Here is a 23816-nt window from a genome sequence, read left to right on the forward strand (position 1 = left end):
AATCTCCTCTTTTCCTTCATTAACGGTTTTACCACTGATTGTATTCAGAAGATGGTGCTGTCTTATTTTCTTAACACAGTTTTCATCCTGTAGAATCTTAAACTGAAAAAATGACTCATAGAGTAGAAATATGAGTAGATGGCTCCATTTTGCTTTGTTGTTATAAAAAATATGTGACAAGAAAGTATCTCTAAAACAGATAAATAGCAGCAACAACCATAAAACATTGGTTGTAAGATCATTACTTTTCTAACTTCAAAGGATGCATTTCCCACCAGACATGAAAGGTTGTTTAACTAAGCTTGTTACTCTCTCTGTTAGGATAAAGGCAGATAGTTGGGCCACTGCATTTTAATTTCTCTGCTAAATACACAAGCAAAAATGCATAAAGCTAAAATATACACTTGGTTATATCATTATTATCACAGTCTGCTTCCTATGGATAAGCTTTCTTCAATGGGTTAGTCTAAATTTATTTTGCATCACATGTAACCTCTTATGGACATTTGTGTTTTTTTGTTCATCTTAAAGTAACCAATAGTACCAATAGTAGCATAGTGTCTCACATACATTTTACACAATAAATATTGAATAATTTATTAAAATATTATTGAATATTTTAGTTATTGAAAGAAATCAGTGGAATGCCCAGCAAGTTAGATGGCATGATAGCCAGAGCCAGACTCTTTACCATAATGCTGTGGTCTCAAAAATAAAATAAAATAAATTTTTTGGAAAAAAAAAATAAAGTAACCAAACAACACTGTATTTGTACATAGTAAGCCTCAATACATAGTTATTAAACTATGGTCTTGGTGACTATCACCAAGATGAGTACCATAACACATCTGTTTTGTGTGGGTCTAATGTGGGAACCCTAAAATGTCTGGGAAATAGATAATCTAGATTAAATAATGCTTCAGGGAAGAGGAAATCAGTGGGAACTTAGAAATGACTTTTACACATGAGTTTCATTTTTTAAAATGTGAGCTAAGTTCTTGTTCTTCAAGACAACGTGATGATCACATTAATTTTCCCACCACTGTCCTTATCTAAAAATTAAGGAAGGAAGAGGACTAAATGATATCTAAGATTATTTCTACCCCCCATTTTCAGTGATTTCTCAAATTCATTATTATTCTTACTTTTCTCAATCCATGCCTGTCCATCCTATATTTTTGAATCAATCTTTTCTCATGTCCCATTTCCAGGAGTATAATACACATTCACCCAGTTGCCAACCACCCAATGCACTGTACACGCTAGCCATTTAAAACATTTAAAACTACATATATTTTATGAATATATTGTTCCCTTTTCCTAGATACATTTGCCAGGAAAGTATCACATCCCTTAAAAGTTTGCCTCCACTGTCTGAAGTGAAGCATGATTTTTACCCCATCCTACATAGTTCCAGGGACCTTATGGGCTAGATGCCCTTTTTTCCTCATAAACAGCACTTCTTCAGGGTAGAGACTAACATATTCATTCTGTACTCTCAGAATTTATCCATAGCAATGCTTTGATAAATATTTGTGGAATGAATTGACTTCACAAATAACGTCACAGCATCTCTTATGTTATCCTCTTATCTGCAGACTTGAATAAGGAATTGCTGTGGGGAGATTTTCTACTACCTCTCCTAGTTCCCCAAATATGTGCCATCTCTTAGAAAGCTATGAAATATTAGCATAAATAATTACAACGGAAGCTCACTTACCATGTTAATTTGTGATGCAGTCGTATTTAGTTTATAGTGTTTACTTGAAATTTGGGACACCATTATTAGAGACTCCATTTTTCTAGCTATCTTGAAAAGTCATTATTGCTTTAATATTTACAGGCAATCAGTCTATCCTTCATCAGTAAGCTTCCCTGGCCTATATTTTCCTCTCAAGGGGGGCTTGGGATACAAAAAGACTGCATTTGCAAATTAGTGGGATGAATATTTTACATGCATCAGAAGAAAAATTCTTTTAAGAATCAGGCATCCCACAACAAGAAATGTATGCCCGTGCCTGAGCTATAACTATATGTAAAGGGAATCACTTCAGAAGAGTAAGGCAAAGAACCTAATTCATGCACAATTTAAATACAGTAAATTTTAACTTAAAAAAATGTCTTCTTCTCCTGTGAGACCAGTTGACATACAGCCTGTCCTCATGAAAAAGGAAATATTTACTGTCTTCATAGGTATTTTACAACATTAAAATTCTGTTTTTGGCTTTTGTAAACCTCCCCTGGAAAATTACAAGTGAGATTAAAAGGAACTCCCGAGGGCCTGGGGAGGAATTGATAGATGACCTGCCATGTTTAAGACAGCCAAGCTCACTGCTAAGGTCAGCCCTCACATTGTGAGAGGACCAAAATGAAACATGGGTGCAGGGAGGCTGAAAAACAAATTGTGTCCACATCGGTGCTCTCCAACCCTGACTTAAGGGGAAAGACTATTGTTTTACATATCTGTATATATACACCTGAATGTTTAGGCACACTTTTCTATATATAATTTATACATACTATAGTACATTGTGTGTATGCATATATATGTGAGGGTAAAACAGTGCAGTGATTATTCTATGCCCTTGACTTACTCTTACAGATTTCTGCTCCTCATTGCTCCAGTTGAGTTTTGTACAATTACCTTTTTGAATGAGTTTGTCAGAATGATACTGAGATCAGCCAGAGATAAATTTTGGTGAGGAGCTACCATTAAAAAAACCATCTAAATCAGAATGGCAGGCCCAAGTGTTGGTCTCAATGCAGCCTAGCAATAAATTGCCCTATGGGTACCTGAGCCTGCCAACCGCCAGTCATTAGAAGTTCAAGGTTTCCATGGATACCTCATCCTGGGTACAGGTGCAATGACAACTCTTCAGAAGCTCTTCGCACAAACATGATGGCTTGGAGTTCAGTGGAGGTTAGCCTAATTAGTTACCAGAGAGAAGCAGTTTGCTATGAACAGCTTCCAAGGCCCACTTTAATGAAAGAACAAAAAGGGATACATACGTGAAATTGTGGAAGGCAATAGTGTAAAATTTTAACTTAGGTTTGGTTTTATTGCTCTTCTAATACTATTGACTGACTCCCTGTTGCCTAAAACAGAGAGTAGATATGACCTGGACAAAGCTAATGAGACCCCATCCTAGGAATTTTGCTAGCACTATTTGGAAGTAGCTACTCTTATCAAGAAAAATGACTAAGTTTGTGAGTATAAGAGCCTGCCTAAAGTTAAAATTAATGGAAAGATAAAAACAAAGATACAAAAAGATTATGATGATATAGTTAGTGGTTCTAAATCTAGTTATACCTAAAGCCAACTGAAATAGGTTTTCCAGTTATATGAGCTAATACATTAATTTTGTTGTCATTGTTCTTTAAACTACTATATGTGGGGTTCTGACATATATGGTCATGTTTTTATTTTCACAAATATTATACAGTGATGTAAAGCATTACTGAGACTCCTTTCTGGTTCCTTGCTGTTACCAATGACTATAGAAATTACTGTGAAAGAACACACATTTCAAGAACTAGCTTGGTTATGTTTGCCTCTAGAAATACTTAATAGGCTAAAAAAAATTCTCGGCACACCAGAAATTAGTAAGCAATACCCTATGTTTCTCTTTCCCATCTCATGTGACATAGAGGGTCACTCGTGCTGTGATTGCATCTGTAAGAAAGGTATTCCATTTCCCAGCTGGAGACTGGATGTTGCCATGCTCACATCCACTGGACCATGTATGGGGAATGAACCTTAGGGAGAGCAGGGTGACATAGTGCATTCGGAAAATTCCAATACTGATTTCCAAGGCACTCAAGATCAGATCCAGACCCAATGCAGTCATGGCTAAAATTCCTCGACTTTCTTGTGGCCTGCACCAGGTTTGGGAAGAAGCTGCAGTTTCTGGTTGGCCACTCAGAGACCCAGAAAGCCAAGGACTGGTTTGAGAAAGATGCAGAGATCAGTGGATGAGAAAGGGAAAGAAGTGTAACTGGCATCACCGGTGGTAGAATTCTGTTAGACCACCTGGGCATTGGAAGAGAAGCTTACATAGCACCACTAGTTTAGGCCCTTGTTAATGCAAATGCCAACCTGTAGAGTGGCCTAGAAGCAGAGTCTTCTATCCATATAGAAGCAGATACAAATCTCTTCTCCGTTTCTCCCTCCCTTGCTACACATGCATATTCATTAACTTCTGTAGTGAAAGAAGGTTAATAGAACAGGGAGGGAGAAGGGCAGAAGGAAGGTAAATTAGCATTCCTTCCTTTGACATGATGAGCCTCATTCTAGATCCGTGAAACCTCAGTCCAAGCTCTTGAAAATGGGACTCTGACTCTGACAGTGACAAACAGCACCTAGACTTCGTAAAATATTTACCTGAAATTAGATAGCCTGAAGCAGGAATTAATTTAAAAGCCAAAGAGCTACATTGATATATTTTTAGAAGAAATGGAGATAAGTATTGTTAATTAGCAATATTTAATTTCATTCTTTCTCATGCCAATTCAAAATAGGCAGAGCCTTACAAAAGCAAAATAGATTTTAGTTGTGTCTCTCTGTTAAGACTGCTCAGTACAGTATTCCCATCCAAGTACAGACACTAAAAGAAGAAAGGAAGGAAGAAGAAAAATGGAAAGTCTCAACTTATTATCACAATCAGTTCACTTTTATTTATTTATTTATTTTTTATCCTCACCCGAGGACATTTTTCCATTTTTTGTTCAGGTAGAGTGGGAGGGAGAGAGAGGAACAGAGAGAGAGAGAGAAACATCGATGTGAAAGGAACACATCGAGTGGCTGCCACCCGCACAACCGACCAGGGCCGGGGACAAACTGCAACCAAGGTACGCGCCCTTAGCGGGAACCGAACCCGGGTCTCTCAGGACCGCAGGCCGACGCTCTAACCACTGAGCCAAACCGGCCAGGGCCAATCAGTTCACTTCTAAAAAGTTCATTTTCTAAGCTATGAAGAAAGAGATGAAATATTAGTTTTACTGTAATGCCATTCTTGACCCCTCCAAGATGAGATGAGTTGAAAATATTTCTCTTGTGTACTTTGTGCATTCTTCAGTGATATTTATCACATTTCTTTCCATGTTTGTTTTCATGTTGATTAACTTGAACTTAAGCTCATTGTAGTGGTTATAAATATAATTCAAATTCTGTCTCAGTCACTTAATAGTTATATTGCACTAGAAAAAACATTTTTACCTTTCGGAGCCTCCGTTTATTTATAATTCACTCACTTTTACCCAGAATTCAGTATAATGTTTACCATATAGTGTGTATATGTATTTATGTTTATAATGTTTCATTATTATTAAAATTATAAGAAATTTATTTGAATGGATACACTGAAGGTGTTAAAACTACCTTTACCTTGAATAAAGAGGAAAAGTCACTAAACAATTTGCAAAAATTTCTTGTTTCTTTTCCAAGTAGAATTATGGTATATCTGTTGGAATACAGCTTAATTAATGGAGTTTGGTAGCAATGCAATTCCAGGTGTAGTCCCTCCCTCAAATTTGAGCTATGGTATAGTGGAATGAATTGCATTGACCTTTCAAGTGAGGCAGGAATTAGAATTATTGACCATTTCCCTTTGTAACCTTTTTTATGATTGTCAGTCCATGTGTGACTTGTTGGCAGGATAATTTATCCTAGGCACAAAGAAATATAAAGTAACTAAATCAGGGTCACTGGATGATGATGGCAGAAGAAACTACATGGATGTTAGTCAAATAATTAGAGACTGAAGGAAATTTATTAATTAATTGCAAGACTTAAAATCTCCAGAAATTCAGTGACTCACCCTAGGGCACAGAGTAAATTAGTCATAGAGCTGACCTGAGACCCTAAGTCTTCTGACAACCATGTTCCATGCTTAGCAACAACAGCATGATGTAGTGTTTCTTCCTGATTCAGAACTGTTGCTTATAAGTCAGTTTCTTTGAATGCAGAGAATATTTGTCACTGTTATAAACTTCCTCACTGTTCTTCATTGGCAGTCTTTGACTTACTACTTTTTTTTTTTTTTTTCAAAACGAGCATCTTCCTCTGGAGTACTTCCTTCTTTTACAAACACACAATGCTTGTCTAACTATATAAGAACTCACTCAGCAGCACCTGCAACCCTACAACCTTTTATTATTATGTTTTATAATCCTCACCTGATTTTTAGATAGAGTGGGAGGGAGGAAGGAAAAGAGAGAGACACATTAATTGCTTGCCTCCCATGTGACCCCCAACCAGAGCTGGGGATCAAACTTGAAACCAAGTTACATGCTCTTGACTGGGGATCAAACCTATGACTCTTCATTCCGTGGGCCGGCGCTCTAATCACTGAGCCAAACTGGCCAGGGCAAAGTTTTTATTCTCTAATAGAAAATCCTACAAACTCCTAGGCCTTCTTTGAGTATTTGAATCCTGCCAGATAAAATGGTTGAAACCTCCTGGGTGACTCAGCCATATCTCAGCTGGATCCTCAATCCTATACAACCACTGGGTTTTCTATTTAGCTGGCCATCACCCCTCATGCTCCTGTAATGTGTTACCTCTTTACACATCCTTTCTGTCTCATGGCCAACTTCTTCCACCCAATGACCTGTCCTTTTACTTCACAACGAAAGGAAAGGCTATTGGGCAAAATCTCTCTTTGTTATCTATCATTAAACTTCTCTGATTTTGGACTCCGTTTCCTTTTTAGCTCTATTTACAAGAAGAGAAAATGCCCCTTCTTATAAAAACCACTTGATTTATGAATTTATTCTTTTTTATGTCTTTCAGAAATGATTTATTCTCTCATTCCCTCTTACCCTCAACTTTTTCTTCTTTACCAGTGTCATTTCTTCACCAAATCAGTGTGGCATTGTAGCTTCTAGGTTTGGAATTTTTTCCTGGATAATCTTTTATTCCCTCTGGTCGCCATATAGTTTCTGTTTTTGCAATTTGACTTGTTCAAAGGTTACTCCACACATATGTAACATTCACAATTCAAGTTACTCAAATTAGTCAACAGCCTCCCCTCTCCACTAAAAATAACCAATTACAATTAAATAGGAAAGTGTCTCATGTACATGTATTACAAAATGTAATATTGTTGAGATATTGATAGTTGCCAAAGCAATTTACAGGTCATTGTAACCTCTATCAAGACCAATGGTGTGTCTTACAGAAATGAAAAAATTCACTCTAAAATTTATATGTAATCTAAGAGATGCTTAATAGCCTAAATAACCTTGGAAAGAAGAACAAAGTTGGAGGTCTCACACTTCTGAATTTCAAAACTTATTATGAAACTATGGTAATCAATACATTGTAGTGCTGGCATAAAGGCAGACATGTAGACCAATAGAATAGAATATAGAGCCCAGAAATAAATATATGGTCAAATGATTTTTGACAAGGGTGTCAAGACCTTTCCATGGAGAAGTAGTTGGGGAAACTGGATATTCATATGCGAAAGAATGAAGTTGGACCCTTATATTACATATACACAAAAATTAACTCAAAGTGAAAAAAAGAGAAAGCTATAACACTCTTAGAAGAAAAGAAGAGGGAAAGCTTCAAGACATTCGATTTGGCAATTATTTCTTGGATATACTATCAAAAGCACAGGTAATAAAAGAAATAATAGCTATATTGGACTGCATCAAAATTTTAAATTTCTGTGCATCAAAAGATATAATCAATAGACTGAAAGGCAACTCACAAAATAGGAAAAATATTTGTAAATCATATATCTAATAAGGGATTAATATCCAGGATATATGAAGATATTCTATTAATCAGTAACAAAAAAACAACCTGGTTAAAAATGGCAAAGGACTTGAGTAGACATGCCCAATGCACACATGAAAAGATACTCAACATATTACTCATTAAAGAAATGTAAATTAAAACCACAATGAGATGCCACGTCACATCCATTAGAATGTCTGCTATCAAAAAAAAAAAAAAAAGAAAAGAAGTATTGGGGAAAATGGAACCCTTGTACACTCTTGATAAGAATGCAAAGAGGTGTAGCCACTATGGAAAATAATATAGCAGTTCCTCAAAAAAATAAAATAAAATTACCATGTGATCTAACAATCATTTTTTGTATATATATTCAAAATTGAAAGCAGGGTCTTGAAGAGAGATCTGTGCAGTCATGTTAATAGAAGTATCGTTCACAATAATGTCAAGTTGGAATCAATCCAAGTGTTATCTTATTAATAGCAAACCAACTTCCTAGTGATTCACCGTAGATCCTTATTTTTTCCTCATTCCCCAATAAGCAAATCAGTTATTAACAATGCCCCATTCCATCTCAGCTGTCCTAATGCAAGCCTCAAGAACTACCATAATACCTGCAGGAACAGAAGAGAATGATGGATTTTTAGAAGCCAGCTGAATGATTATCGTTCTACATAAGCTATTCAATTGAGGTGGAACACTAAAAGTATAAAAAGATGTTTGTAGCCACCAAAAAACACTCAGAAACATTCAGAAAAAGAATGATTGGAAGTAACAGTGAGCAGATTTTTTATTCAGAAATGTCCATCGGAATTGATGGTGTTCGGCAATGCCCTACCCCAAAATATGGTACCTTGGCATATTGAATATTTTGAGCTTGAGGAATTTGAGGAAACAGCAGAAACAACAAAGTCAGTCTGATATTGTCCCCGCCTCTCTTCCCTAGAATAGGTCATAAAACTCTCATGTGAGAGGTGCCCTCTCTATAACTGGGGGACAAGAGCATCCTTATCTTCAAAGACAAAGGACACAGAGGAATCCAAGCAGACAGGCCTACTAACATTCCCTGTCTACTACACTCACTCACACTGCTTAACCTATCATATTCCTCCACAACCATTCATTCTTCATCAAACTCAGCACAAAAACACTCAGGTCTAACCATTTCTTTGGGTCTTTATTTTCTCATGAAGGCATCAATGTCATGTAAACTTATATTCAATAAATGCATATACTTTTCTTCTGTCATTGTCAGTTTCATTTTCAGACCCGCAACTTTAATGAATATAAACATTTGAATATATTCTCTCCAGTAAGGCAAAAAGATGACAGAGTTGGCGTGAACTAGATTTACCAGTTCTAAAACAAAAGCCGGATGAGTCCTCTGTTTTATTCTTTAAAATAATAATTATTTTAAAAGATTCATAGGAAAATCTGTCCCTCTTTCATTTGATTTTGTTTTTCTAGAGCTTCGAAAGGCTACACAAAAGGGTTTGTAGAAAATGTTGGCCCTGGTCTGAATGAGAAAGTAATGGAATTGACAATGTTACTGGTGCTGTAAAAAAGCAATTGATCAGTGTCACGAGGAGCCCATCAGTTAGAACTTCCTTTCAACAAAGTTAAAAAGGAAAATATTTCCAAGCCCATAGAATTTAAAAGAAAGCAATTCAGACCATTTACAGAATGGTGTTTCTCCCTTAAGTTTCAATTCAAGACTAATTTTATTTTAATGTCTGCATATTTAAATGGCAGACTCAATGGTATTAATTTTATTTTTCCTTCGAGAGTAGCATGCTCTCCTTTGCCCCACAAATTGACAGTTATCAGTCCACTTTCCACAAAAGCCTTGGCCTGAGTTTAAAAAAAAAAAAAAAGGTAAAGCACAGAAACACCGCAATTGTCCTGTACCTAGATAGTGTGTGTGTGGTATGGAGACATCTGGTCAGCCAGTTAGCCAAACATTTACTATACATCATATCAAGCATTCAGGTAACTAGATTTTTTAAAATCAAACCAAATGAATTATTTGATACTATGGAGATATATCCTTATTCCATTTGTTTATTCATTTTTAATATCACTATTAGCATAAAATAGAAGAAAAATTAGATTTCTAGCTAGATGTTTTATCTTTGTTTTCCCACAAACAAAATATTTTTTTAATAAGATGCATAGAATCGATTCTGAAATTTCATGATTTTTAATATGTAGGCAGTGACAGAAGCCCAAGCACCACCATGACTATATATGTATTTTTTTTCTAAGTTTATATGATAGCAGAGATTGAGACTTCAAATTTTATTATGTTTTGAGCATATAACATGCTCTTGTTTATATTTTTCTCATTGCATAAGAAACAAGAGAAATAGAAAATGACATTTTTTTTGAGAGGATCAACTCATGTGTAAGTTAGGATGGGCTAGGTTATGTTGAAATAACAGAGTTCAAATCTCAGTGTCAGGAAATGACAAAAGTTTGCTACACATGCTTAGTGTTCATCACTGATCTCCTGAGGACTCTGCTCATTTTCACCACTCAGGGACCCGCCTGTGGAGCAGCTGCCATCTCCAGTTCGGTCAATCACCATCCTAGAGAGAGAAGAGAGCTCGGAAGGCCTCACAATGCAACTATATGTTTGGGACTAGAAGTGAGACACACGGTTCCATACAAACATGGAAACTATGAAGGGTTCATCTACTGTGTGTCTAGATGCAAAGAGACAGGTATAGTTTACATACAGCATTAGTAACTGTCATGACGCTTTGGAGTAAACATTAACTTCAAGACAAAAACCGATAGATTTCTGATACCAATCTATAAACTTTCTCTCTGCTCACTTTCCCCAGGTTAGTTCCTAGGGCAGAAAAAACCTAATATGCACACATACACACACTTTCATACTTTCCTTCCCCCCCGCCCCAGGACTATTCAGTAGAGAAATACATAAATATAACTCTTAAGGCAATAAATTGATGCAATGAGATGAGAAAATGAGAGATGCTTTATAAGTGCAAAGATGACTTCAGCTTAGTCTTGTAATAAAAATGGACAGCTGATCAATGCTCTGGCTTTTGGGCCTAGTGTAAAGCAGAGTAGGAAAAGCCATGATAGGAGAGGAAAGACTCTATTAGGAAGAATGAATTCTGAAGAAGGATATGTCCAGGTCTTAGGAATATGTAAATACATAAACAGCTGGACCAGAGAAAAATCAAAAGGAGAAAAAGGACTGAGAACAAGGATATTATTTTATTCTTTTTCTCATTCAGCAACGACTTAATTATCTTCTGATATGTGCTAACCCTGTAGTTGTTCTGGAAAATGAATATACAAAATAAACCCAGTCTTTGTCTTTATGGAACTCACTGGCTCACTGAGGAAACATCATCATCATCATAACTATCCTTAACCTTCATGAATACTTACTGCAAACTCGTTCTCTGTGCTCTTAAATGTTATACAAGAAGAGTAGAAAATGTCAGCGTTATCAAAGACCTAATTTAATACTCAGATTTAACAACTTTATTATGCCCATTTATAAACAAGGACATTGAGTCTCAGAGTAACTTGCCAAAAGTTCCAAAGTAGAGTCTAGATTAAAATTTAAGGATTCTGATTACATGTCACACATGCATGACAAAAAACAGCACAGCCTGGCCAGGTGTGGCTCAGTGAATTGAGCTTCATCCCAGGGACTGAGAGGTACCTGTTTGTTCCTGGTCAAGGCATATGCCCGGGTTGCAGGCTTGACCCCCAGTAGGGGGTATGCAGGAGGCAGCCAATTGATGTTTCTCTTTCACATTGATGTTTCTCTCTCTCTCTCTCTAAAAAAATAAATCAATAAGAACATATTAAAAAAAAATTTTAAAAAATAGCACAATTAACTCCTAAGCGGCAGTTTAAGTGTGATGAGACACCATAGGGAAGGGATTAAGAAGGGAAGTGACATTAGAGTTACATTTTTAGAAGGATCCATGTGTATGATAATAGAGTTTAGGGAGTCTAAGTAGAAGGAAAAGGAAAGAAGAAGGAATTCATTGAATTATTTTGAAAAAATAAGAATGGTTTGGATCAGGGTAGAAGAGGCGGTGAAAAATGGTCAGATTCAGGACATACTTGGACATCATTGCCCACAGATTGCATGTGGGTGAAAGAAAAGAGAAAAAAGATCACCCATGGTTTTGTGGCCTGGTTAATTGGATGAATAATATAGTATTTACTGAAATGGAGGAAAAAAACGTGGATGGACAAGTTCTGCAGTTAGGAGAAAAATGTGTTCAGAAACTTTTTAGGTTTGAGATTAGGAAGAGGTAGAAGGAGACTTGACTTGAGGTGGTGAACACACAATACAATACACAGATGGTATATTATAGGACTGTACACCTGAAACCTATATAATTGTATTAACTGTTGTCACCCCAATGAATTCAATAGATTTTTTTTTAAAAGAAGAGCTGTCAGTCTATCAGTTGGAAAAACTTATCTGGATTTCAAAAAAGAAGAAGAGACGGGGGACATATATTTAGGATTTTATTGCATGGAAATGGTGTTTGAATATAAATAAATACCTGTGGCTTTCAACATTTGCAGATCAGAAAGAAAGACAAGCCATCATAAAAGACATAGGACCAGTGGCCAACAAAACAGGAAGAAAACATGAAGAATGTGGACTCCTGGAAGCCAAGTGAGGAATGCTTCAAATTTCAGGGGAAAAGGTGATCATTGGCTAATGTTGCTGATAGGTCAACAAGATAGACCGCGAATTAAGCATTCAACTCAATATGATGGAAATCATAGGTGATATTTATCTTGTTATTTGGTTAGAGGTCACCCATCATTTCTGATTTGATGGAGATTTTAGAAACATAATCTTATTCCAGACTCTTATTCTATCTGTGGAATGTAGCATTAACAAAAATTGAAATTTTATAGTTTACCCCATTAGAGAGGCTGGCTACTTTCTCCTAAAAATTATATCCTTGCTGGCAGTAGGGTCTGATTTTTTTTTTTTTTTTTGGTACTTGCCCCTTGTAGGAACTGAACCCTGGACTCTCTGGTCCACAGGCTGATGCTCCAACTCCTGAGCCAAACTGGCCAACTGGCCGGGGCAGTGTCTGTTTTTTATGTGAAGACCAGAACATTAAGTTCATTACATACATAACAAGCTAGACTATATAAATAATACCAAATTCTAGTCTACTATTTGAGCATTGAATTGTAGCTATTTTAGGAAGTATAAACTCTAACTACAAAATAAAATCATCAGATATGCAAAATATATTTCACAAAATGATTGCCAATACATAAAGAACAGTGGCATGATGCTAACTACAATTTTATTTACTGTTTCTCTTATTGATCCTTATAAATTGGCTTTCACGTAGTCTATTTTTTTTTTTTTTTGGTCTGCCCTATAGCTGCCATCAGGAACTTCTCTACTTAAAGCCCTTGTGCTGTCTGGCTGGTGGCGGTGCTTTAGAACGAAGGCACCGAGGGGGACTGCTGTATGTACACATGTACTCTAAAATCATATCATTAAGCCCCTTAGTTAATTAGGTCTGGACTGCTGCCTTCAGCAGTCAGAACAGGGATTATATGCTCATTTCCTCTCTCATATGTGTCACCAAAAGAAAACTCTTTGCATTAGAATATGGCAGCTCCAGATGGTAACTTTCTGTCAATTAAGAGAAGAGACCATTTTAGTTAACCCTTGGAAATCTTACTGTCAGTCATTTCTCCTTCTCTTTTGATCTGTTAAGTCTGTAAAAGGTCCTTGTGATCACTAATGATTGCTTATATATGAATACCTGCTGGACATGTTATAAGGACCTCTTCTAAAAGTGCTAATATACTGACAAATTAACACTGGCTCTTAAGAAAACCAAGACAATTTCCTGGTGAACTTAAAAATATTTTGAAATAAAAATGACAACATACATAGCGTTATCTCACATTTTTAGAAGCGATTCAATTACACCATGCCTCATCAGCACCATGCCGGTGATGTTGCAGTCACCACCGCCGCTACCTTAGGTGTGGTGCCTGTATCCCTTCCCTTCAATCCCAAATGCAGAAGATTCCATGCAGATTTAATTCCAAATGTCTAGATCCGGATAGCCATTTTTTAGTTCATACATTTGCCTTAGCTATTTTGTAAGCATCTTAATGCTTTTGACCACTTCTACCACCAACTGGGCAAACACAGCACACAAAACAGAGGCCATCCATTTGACTGCTTGTCAGTCACAGCACTGGAAAAAAACAAGTCCCCTGGACAAGAGATTGGTTATGATTCATTAACTCAATGACTGACTAGAAACTCTTTTTGACTTCTCTGTGTCGCCCCTCCCCCACAAAAATATGAACACGCATGCACATTGCAAACATAAGAAGTTTGACAAATATCTTTTTGGATCCTAAAGAATAAATTTGGAAATAAATTAATGAAGCATTAGAGAATTCTCTTCAGGAAATCTGCAGTTGTCAATTTATTCTCTACCTCTCTGAGATGTAAATCTTTTACAGCCCAGGAATGTCATCCTTAAAGGCCTGGGGGCCATCCCTTTGAAATGTAATCAGTGGTAAAGACATGGCCTGTCTCCCCACGTCTGTGGAAGGATAGACTCCTAACTTTAGTAAGTGACACTTAGCAAACACCATGACCACATTACCTCTGACATCCTTCAGTAATCTTCCCCATCACCTCACCCTGTCTTTATAAATCCTCCACTTTTTGTTTCAGCAAAATTGAGTGTAGTCTCCCTCCTGTGCTGCAGTGTCTGGACCCTGAATGGAATGTCTTCTTTCCATTTTTAACAAGTAGCTGGTGTATATTTTCTCACAGCAGGGACTGTGGAAGATGTGGTGGAAATATAAATACTACCCTCATCCTACAGAGCTTATAATTTATTTAATACCTAGAAATAAACATACACAAAAGAATTAGTGAAAAATGCTTCACTAAGGATAATAGAGGTGCTTAGAAAGGAGAAGTCAGTGTGATTTGTAAATAGTCTATAAGTAAGATCATTAGCTAACACCTATGTGAACTTAAAGGTAATAATATTGAACAAAGAGCACCTCTGACTTTGCCGTTGACTACTCTGTAAACTTAAGCCAGTACTATGGATTACTTGTCCATGAAATAGAGGGAATAGCTGATTTAACTATGTTATGAGACTTAAAAATAGCCAACAATTATTGAGCACTTATAATGTGGCAAGTATTATATTCTAAATGCTTTACATGTAACAAATCATTCAAGTCTCACCACAACTTTAGCTGGGACTATTTTCATCCCTATTTTACACAGAGATAGTAAATATCTTGATTGACGTTATGACATCATAAATGGTGACCTACAGTGAAAACATAAGCACTATACTGCTTACACCACTAAAATAAAATCTGTGAAAATGCTTTCAAACTGAAAAAAAAAAAAAAAAAATCAAATACAGGGAAAATACGGTGAGTATAAAAAGAATGAATATTCACTCTGGAAAAAAAAAAAGGAAAACTAGTTGACTACTGAAATTCCTCTGATTTTATACATTCTGGCATTTGGGGAGTCATATACATTAACTCTATAAATTGTACTTTTCTGCTATTTCTTCCCGTTTCTACATTCTAAAATAGCATAAATCTGTCTCTCTCTTTTCTACTTATTTGAAAATTCCTTGTTTGCTAGTCACTTAGGATGAAGGCGTTGCTACACATTTCCCATTTTCATAAGTACCACACCCACTTTGTCCACAGCTACACCCTTTTATTCTCATCGTCACAGTTTCCCATATCTCCTTTGCATGTCTAAATTATACAATTTCAAGGCCAAACTCAAAATATATTCTCTGCTTAAAATGTTCCTTGGCAACCCCAGTCTTCATTTCCCCCTCCCCGCCCCTCTCTCTCGATGTGTGTTTTTGTTGTTATTTTTTAACCTCAAAATGGAATGACAGATTAAGGCAACAGAATACTATGGATCATGAACTCAGGTAGTAGATTTATACATAGTTGGGTTAGGACCACTGTGTTGCTATTTTCTTTATGTGCTCAGGTAAGTGCTCTCTCTTCAGCTTTAATTTTCTTTGTAGGAATGAGAATGATGGCAACCCCAGTGTTGTTAGATGAACTGAATGAGACCATTCTCCAGTATGTTTTGCATGGTGCTTCATTGTAAACTCTCAATCAATGTAAAGCATTTTTTGTTAGTAATAATAACAGTAGTATTATTGGTTCACCTAAGCAGAAACTTTTAGTTTAAATAGAATTACTCTGTTTTTGATATTCACTATGACTACAATGCTTTTTCTGTCAATATAAATCCCAACTATCCTTTAATACTCAGTTCAGATTTTACATTATCATTGACTCTCTCAAATACCTTAGTCACCAATAATCTCCTTTGAGTTATTTAAATATTCATAAGAACTTGCTGTGAACAAAAAAGGAGCTATGCAATAAACCAGAAAAACTCAGGAAGGCGGGGAGGGGGCAATGCACATGCCAGGCCTGATAAGCTCAGAGACCAAAAGTAACCACACGGGGTGGTCTGATCACAAATTTCTAACAGGGTAGGTAATAGAGAGCAGTCATATCCCAGGCCCATAGCTTCCTTACCAAAGGTCAGTCTTGACCTTAAGTGAGCTATGTTCATTTTTCTTATGCTTCTAGAATACTTGTCTTCAAAATGTCAGAGTAATCTTTTTCTATCTGTCAAAGGCACAACCACCAGCACCAGAGCAGGAGACCACAGAAACCCTCATTGTTACCTTGTTCTCCAAATACCATCTCTGCGAGCTGTAGATGTTAATTATTAACTATCCTGTATTCACCAACATGAAGTCTGTGTTTCTCCATTTTGTCTTTTATCCAACCTAGAGATTTCCCTGCCAAGTTTTCTCCCAGCTCCATAATCTTCCACCAGTTGATTTCACATAACCCTCCATAGATCTCCTCCTTTGATTCTACTGTATAAAGTAAGCTGAAAATTGCCATCCTGCAGAGCATTAATTCAATCTGTTGAGATTTTGCCTCTTAGCAATTGCTGTCAGTTTGGCTCAAATAAACTCATAAAATAATTCTCTACAGGTTTGGATGTTTCTTACGTCAACATTACACAAAATTTTAACAGCATAATTTATAGAATATACAAAGTGCAACAATTCAAACAGACCTTTTCTTGAATTCCCTTCTCTGTCATTTTCTGTCTATATGTTATTAGACAACTAACTATAATTTACTAAATATGATCCAAAATGAAGTTTGAATTTATGAACCGATTTACATATTTGCTTATGATATTTAATTTTAAATTTAGTTATAGATTTCAAGGCATTTATTAAAAAATAATGTATTAGTTTATTTATAGCATTCTTTTACCCATATTGTATTAAAAATTCTTTAAATTCTTCATAATCACGTTTGTCATCAGACTCTTATAAATAATTATTTGTAAGGTCATCAAACACTGTTTTCCAGATCTGGTTGAGATACTACATTTTTGATTTTCGGAAGATGCTGTCAGTAGAAATTTTACTTCAATTTTAAGTTTCATTTGCATAGTTTTAGCACAGTTGATTTTTCCCTCTATTTTTCTTGCAGGAATAGCTGTGAACTTTACAATTTGCTATATTGTTTTTTTTAAATGATGTTCAAAGTCTGGTTTATAAGCATCCCCATCATTTGCGATTGTAAAACTATATCCACAAGAATCATTATTAAGTCAATGTTAAATTTCTTGGCTTTTTAAAAAAGTGTAAACCAATTCTACTTCTAAAAACATTTAACGCCACCTGTGACTAAGGTTGTTTCAAGCTAGGATGTCTTTCTCAGATGTCATTTTATTGTGTAAAATAAGATAATTAAGAAAGCACTTCAAATTTTGAATGATATTGAAGGACTTAACCATGAAGCTGTTCCTTTTGTAAGGGATAGTTTCACATTTGATATTATATATGAAACTTTCCCTTCATAGGAATCAGCGATCTCACAAATGGTGCTGTCTATATTTACAGTTATAGAACTGTTGGTAGTTAACTAAATTAGATGGCAGGTAGAACACCTGGTATTGTGACTAGCACATTTTTCATTCATCATACATAGAATTTTAAGGAGTCACAATCATCATCAAAGAACAGAGATGCCCAGAAAACTTGGCCAAGGCAATGCAGCTAGAATGAGAACCCAGGAGTCCCAAATATATATACCATGCACCCTTGGGTAAGCAATTAAAAAATGCCTTTTTAACATTTAATGTACTGTGGATGAAAGGGAATCATTTCAAAACTAGATCAGTGGAACAGGAAGTTGTAGCAGTTTTAAAAAGATGAAAAAGAGAGGTAAATGGCCAAAATCTCTGGTGTATGGGGATTTTAAAAAGAAAATAAATAATAACTGGGAAATTGTCACTGAAATATAACTGGCAAGGAGAACCAATATATAGACACTTGTCATATCCATTAGGGCTTTTGTGTTGATGGTTGTTTGATTCCTATTAGTGAAGTTGCAGTTTTTCTATTTACAAAGGATGTGAATATATTCTGACCTTCTTTTTTTTTGGTACATGCCCCTAGCGGGAACCGAACCTGGGACTCTCTGGTCCACCAGCCAACACTCCAGCCACTGAGCCAAACCGGCCAGGGCCATGTTTGACCTTTATAATGAGAAGAGTTTTCCAATCAAAATAGTTTAATTAGATATCTGCCTTTCATCTGTACTATTATTTACTTATGGCATTTGAAAATTGACTCATTATTTCAGAAATAAATATATAAAAGTATGTAATATCACTATCATTATACCTTTATAACTACTTGGTATATTTGTTTCTAATACAAATTAAAACAAATTCACTCATTAAAATACATACATAACTATTAAAACATGCAAATATTAACATGTAAATGTATATTTATTTAAATTGCCATGCCTTTCTCTTCCACTTCACATAGCAGTTTGGTAGCACATGTTTGGCAACGAAATAAGATCCCAACTCTTAATTCTCAGGACTGACAATCGCCTTGTTTCACTCTATCATCCCAGTGATATTTATTACTAGTCTTTTATATGAAGTCTTTCCTCATTCCCACCCACACATCTTCATAATAATTCTCAATGTTATGACTTTTTACGACACCGGAAAAGCCAACCTTCCATGCCATTGACCAAATTTTTATATTGAGTCTAATTACTTCAGAGAACTTTCCTATGACCCTACTTGATTTTTCCTCATCTTGTTTGATGTTTATACAGCTCTTATTATCATACTAGTCTACTACAGAAGTTCAGAGAAGAATGAGACCCAAGAAATCATGAAATTTAGAGATACTAAGACTGGAACCTCAAAGGGAAAAATTGAATTTCCATATAAGGAAAATATGTTTATTTTAGCTTTTATTGCCTGTGTTTTTGGTGTTTTATCTAGAAAATCATTGCCAAGATTAATGTCAAGGAACTTTTTCTCCATATTTTCTTCCAGAAACTTTATAGTTTCAGGCCATACATTTAAGCCTTTAATCTATTTCGAGTTAATTTTAGTGAATGGTGTAAGATAGGGATCAGGACCCCACTCTTAAAATTTATTGAGAACCTTATATATCCTTTGTTTATATGGGTTATATATTAATATTTCCACATTATAAAATAAGTCTGAGACTTTAAAATATTTATTAATACATTTAATAACAAACACCCTATGTTAACATAACTATTGTTTATAAAACAAAAGAACTATGATTTCCAAAACAAAAATGTTTAGTGAAAGAGTGTCATTGTTTTACATTTTTGCAAATCTATGTCACTTAACAGAAGACAGCTAGATTTTCATATCTACTTATGCCATGTATGAGATCAACCTCACTGGGCAAAGGAATGCCTGGTAAAACACTATTCCTGGGTGTGTCTGTGAGGGTTTCTGGGAAACATTAATATCTGAATTGGTAGACTGAGTAAAGAAGGGAAGCTAGTGGATATTATCCATTTTTTGAGGGGACCAGAAGAAGGAAAAATTTGTTCTGCCCTCAGACATCAGACTTGTCCTTCTGCCCTCAGACATCAGACTTCTACCAGGCCTTATACTATAGCTTTCCCCAGTTCTGAGGCCTCCAGACTCAGGCTGAATTACATCACTGGCTTCCTTGGTTCCCCACCTCTCAAACAGCAGACTACAGGACTTCTCGGTCTCCATAATCCAGTGAGCCAATTTCTATGATAAATCTCCTCTTCTACCTATTTATATAATCCTTTTGGTTCAGTTTCTCTGGAGAACCCTGACTCATATACAGCTTCTTAATTCCATATTTACCAATATGTTATTTGGTTAAAGCATGAAACAAACATCCAGGCCCACACAGATATGTAGTTGGAACAGGGAGAATATTTTCCTTTTTAAATAGTATTAGCATTCCCTTTTCACACTGCTCAAAACTGGGCAAGTGCAGTTTCCTAAATGTTAGTTGCAGTGTGGAGATCTGAGGCCAAATCAATAAACTCTTTATACTTTGTTAATTTTCAAATTTATTTGTCAATCTTCACGGTTCAATAAATTTTCATCCATGAATTGTTTTGAAAATATCTTACATTTATCAATGAGAGACACTGGTTTACTGAACTAAGTTCAATTTTAAAATGTTGATATATAAAATATCAAGAAGTCAGATTCACTAATATCACTACTGATTTCATCAGAAGAGTCTTTAAGTATTAGAAAGCTGTCCAGCTCCATGTAGTTCATATGGATTTCCCCAAATCCTAATGGAAAGTTTGATAGTGTCATTTGTTTCCCTTGTAGGAACAAGCTCATTCATTCATTTTTTTTAGAAAATATCTACTTAACACCTAAGTCTAAATAACCATATGTATATTGCCAGCTAGTCACTATTATGGATTTAAAAAGCCTTCTATGGACTAAGTGGCTAATTTAGCATGCCACTTGACGGTACAAATGTTTTTCCTTGAAATAACCCTCTAACATTGGGGCAGGAAATGTACCGTTTCCTTATACAGAATATTGAGACATATACTAAAGGGTAGAGATTTAATAAAATTAATAATATCCACTAATTTGTCAAAGACTTTCTTAAATGAAACTGGCATATTTTAATGTGAGTGTGTGGTGGTCAAGGATAAAAGAATCACTACTAAAATTGGATACCACCACACTGATTTACTCTAACTTACCAGCAGTTTTATCTACCATAATTTCTGTGACCATCAATACAATTGTCAACACAATAAAAAAAAATGAAAATGATGTTTTCACTTTATTACAAAAGAATTGACATTATGGATTCTCCAAACTTGTCTTGGGGATCCCTTGTGGTTTCCATACTATAGTTTGAGAATGACTGGTTTAAGATTATATTTATTTTGGATCACCAATGTCACTATTTTTTTCATAGCCAAAGCTTTGCCAGCAATCATAGAAAAGTGTCCTTTTATACTCTCAGAAACTATTTATTTCCTCCTTTTAAACCCATGAATGCTATTTACAAAGAGCTCTTCTAGTGGTTTTCCTAGTGTTTGCTTTCTATTCTACATCTGTTAATCACTTTGAGCTACCAACTAAATTAGGATCAAGCACAGACTAATGAATTGACAGGTAGCTAATGACTCTTCTTATCCTGATTATAACCTCCTGTTCTGTGGAATCACTTAGGCTCTCAACTATCAAATGACTGCCTCAAAAACACTGTCAGTTTTAGAAGTACGTAGGGGTATATATTATAAATATATTTTTAAAGTAATTATTGTTTTTCTTCATTTTCTCTTTTTTAAAAAGGTTATTTACAAAACATGGCACTGACAGGAGGGATCTACATCAGCACAGACCAGGCAGATTTCAGAAGGGAGGTAGTACACCAAGAAAGAAGAGAACAACATAAGGAAGACTTGAATACATACATACTTGATAGTTGATAGTAAGGCCTTCCAAAGACATGTGCAAAGACAAATAAATCTGTTTTAGTAGTGGAGGAAAGGAAAAGTGCATATGTGAGTGAATGGAGTACTTTTATTTATATATATATATATGTTATTGATTTTTTAGAGGAGAGGAAGGGAGAGAGAGAAGCATCCATGCAAGAGAGATGCATTGATTGGCTGCCTCCTGCACGCCCCCTACTGGGTGATTGAGCCCACAACCTGGGCATGTACCCTGACCAGGAATCTAATGGGGACCTCTCAGTTCAGGGGACTACACTCAATCCACTCAAGTTCACACCGGCTGGGCTGGACTGCTCTTTTGTTTTTTTAATTAATTAATTTATTTATTTTTGTTACAGATGTTTCTCCTTTTCCCCCCACTGATAACCCCCTCCTCCTCCCTCCCGCCCTGTCCCCAGCTTTGTTGTCCATGTCCATTGTTCATGCATACATGCATATAAGTTCTGTGGTTTATCTCTCCCCTCCCCACCCCCTCTTCTGGGGATTGTCAGTCTGTACCCCACTTCCACATCTCTGGGACTACCCCGTTCCTCAGACTGTTTTGTTCATTATATTCCACAAATAAGTAAAAATATGGAATGCTTCACAAATTTGTGTGTCATCCTTGCGTAGGGGCCATGCTAATCGTCTCTGTATCCTTCCAATTTTAGCATATGTGCTGCCGAAGCGAGCATTGGACTGCTTATTTTAAAACAAAGTGTAAGATGAAGAAAAAACAAAGGCAAACCCCTATTCCAATAATCTCAACCTCTTGGAAAAAACACTTATTTTATCACCACCTATTCTGGCCCAGAGAGGAGATAGGTCTATGGATTCCTCTCTTTATTTTATATGGGCTATAAATTTAATAGTGAACATAGCCATGGCAGTATTTCCTAAGATGAGAAATAACCAATTTGTCAGATAATTCAGGTGGTTATGCGGGCCGTTCGACCTACATGATCCAACATGAGTGCCTTTCACACGAGTCACCAGATAAGATGCTCCACTCGCGTATTTTCTTGCTTAGGGAACAATAGTTTAAAAAAGGGGAAAAAAATAAGAAAAAACTATATTAGTCTTCAACCATTTTTTGGAAGGTTTATCATTCCCTTGTCTTATATATATTTTTTGTTGGAGAATTTTACTGTTGAGCACATTGTTGGATTTTGTTTTCTTAACAAACGTATTTTTCTATTTACTTTAAGATTTAAGGAGAGAGTTGTCATATATAGCCTAAAGAAGGAACAGGGTAGATGTAATCCCAAAGGTTTACTGGGCACATGAGCCATGACATTGAAATAACTTACATTTGCTATTAAAATCTAAATCTGCTTACACCTTACAAGACAGTCAAAATGATGAAGCTACTTTGTGTTCATTTCTTGTACATAGAAATAACCCTGTTGCCAACTAGAGTAATTTATAAATCTACAGATTTTTTGTATCTTAACCCCATCTTCACACATTTATAACTTCTCTGTAACTTGAACAATGCAGACGTCCTGAAATCCATAATTTTCCTTCTTGTGTTACCTACTACAATAATATTCCACTGAGCAGATGGATGAATAGTCATATGCATCTTTCTCTCTAGACACATGCTTCTCCTGCCTAGTTTAAGGATGTAGAGCCCTCTAACACAGAAAGACCAACTTATACCGAAAAAACAAAATCTTAAATTTTTATCACTAAATTTTGAAGTTCTTTACCTTATTTTATTTTGATAAGGTACCTACATGTAGAAAAGTTAAATAATGTATCCTCATGTCACAAATTAGCACACTGATGGTCAAAGAAGCTGAGGCCCTGTTGACTCTATTTTCCCCCTCTGTCTGGGCGGGCCCAATCTTTCAGGCCATACAAGAACAGAAGAAACATCATCAACAGCTGCCTGAATGACTCCATTCTTGACAGGTCAACTGACACAGAAATCTATGGAGTGTTCCCTCCACCTTGTCTTAGCCTAAGGAATCCCTCCCCACACGCGGTTATTTATTAGTAGAACAGGTAAGCCAATGTAGCAATAAATCTATATTCATTATTCATTAAAGTAATAGAGTCAGAGAGACACAGCAGAACCATAGGATCCTCAAAGTTAGTAAATATGCTTCAATTAACATACTCATATAAGATAATCCTCCCCCTGTTCTTGTTC

At 35.8% G+C, this 23816-nt stretch overlaps 1 protein-coding gene and 1 non-coding gene across 2 annotated transcripts in view; both read right to left on the bottom strand.

The window, feature by feature from the left end:
* The window catches only part of RIT2 (Ras like without CAAX 2), a 316712-nt gene that overhangs the window by 19565 nt on the left and 273331 nt on the right, over window positions 1–23816 (bottom strand). The window lies entirely within an intron of this gene.
* On the bottom strand, window positions 22247–22353 carry LOC118619379. The gene has a single exon (XR_004957163.1). It is a non-coding gene; the product is annotated as a U6 spliceosomal RNA (small nuclear RNA).

The sequence above is a fragment of the Molossus molossus genome, unplaced genomic scaffold (genome assembly GCF_014108415.1).
Source record: "Molossus molossus isolate mMolMol1 unplaced genomic scaffold, mMolMol1.p scaffold_m16_p_6, whole genome shotgun sequence".
Lineage (NCBI taxonomy): Eukaryota > Metazoa > Chordata > Mammalia > Chiroptera > Molossidae > Molossus > Molossus molossus.